The sequence below is a fragment of the Chaetodon trifascialis genome, chromosome 15 (genome assembly GCF_039877785.1).
Source record: "Chaetodon trifascialis isolate fChaTrf1 chromosome 15, fChaTrf1.hap1, whole genome shotgun sequence".
In the NCBI taxonomy this organism is placed as follows: Eukaryota; Metazoa; Chordata; class Actinopteri; order Chaetodontiformes; family Chaetodontidae; genus Chaetodon; species Chaetodon trifascialis.
Genome location: NC_092070.1, coordinates 15624734 through 15625827, shown reverse-complemented (window position 1 = coordinate 15625827; position 1094 = coordinate 15624734).

Below are 1094 nucleotides of genomic sequence, written 5' to 3'. Positions count from 1 at the left end.
GTCACGTGATCTCAGTGGAGCAGCGCGTCACGTGATCCGAACAGCTGGGATTTATATGCACAGATGTAGAAACATTGAATAATAAATCTAGCATTATTTATGTGCTGTGGCTCATTATTGTTTTTTTTAATATATTAAGTTATTATTATAATTTCTAGTACTAATGTCGTTATTGTGTTGTGGTCATTTATGTTTTGCTTTTAGGAATGTTTCCTTTTTTCTATAATAATGACATAAGGTAGACTCACTGGTGCCATGTGGGTTTTGATGAGCTCTTGAATTCAAGCTTTTTCCGAGCTGAATCACAAATTCACTATGTACACTACGCCGGTTGGCCAATTTATCCAGGAAAATGCTTCCTATTTAATGTTGCTGATGTTTCTCATTAAAAGTTTGCTCTATATTGCACTCGCTGGGGGAACCGTCAAAATCCATGCAGCAGAGATATCCTGACGTTAGTTTTCAAGCTTCAAAATAGTCTGCTCCCACATTTCCCATAATGCAACTCAACAGTCTATTTTAATTAGTGCCTGGTAAACCACTTCATCTTTCAAACTCAGTAACTGTTTGTAACAAAGTCTTCTACTTTGAAGAATTTGAAGTCCCAGTTGTTTACCCAGACTTTGGAAAGCCTCCTCCAGAGCTGTAGAAGATAATATACAACTCATTTTCCACTAGCTGTCAAAGCATGAGAAGTGCTCCTCATTACATGTAAGCTGAAGTTTATGTGTAAAAACTGGTGGAGTGTCCCTTCAATAGCAGGGCCACAGCTACCACGAAGAACACTGGGTCTATTTTAGAGTTTTAGCCCATTTTATTATTAAAAACTTAGATATTTTAGGCTGTTTCCAATACTTTTCTGCCAGAATTCTATTTCTGTGAGGGAGGAGATGCTTCAAATTAGCATTTAGACCTTCATGTTGTAAAATAAAAGGGTAATAAAAGGGTAAAGCTTTATTTTCCAGGCTGGAAATGTATTCTGGTTGGACTTATAGGGAAAAACACACATTCAAAAATACAATCCTGATTGGTTAGCTCTTGAACACAACTTGAGCTTTTTAATCCCTAAACCCAAACACATTATCTACAGATGT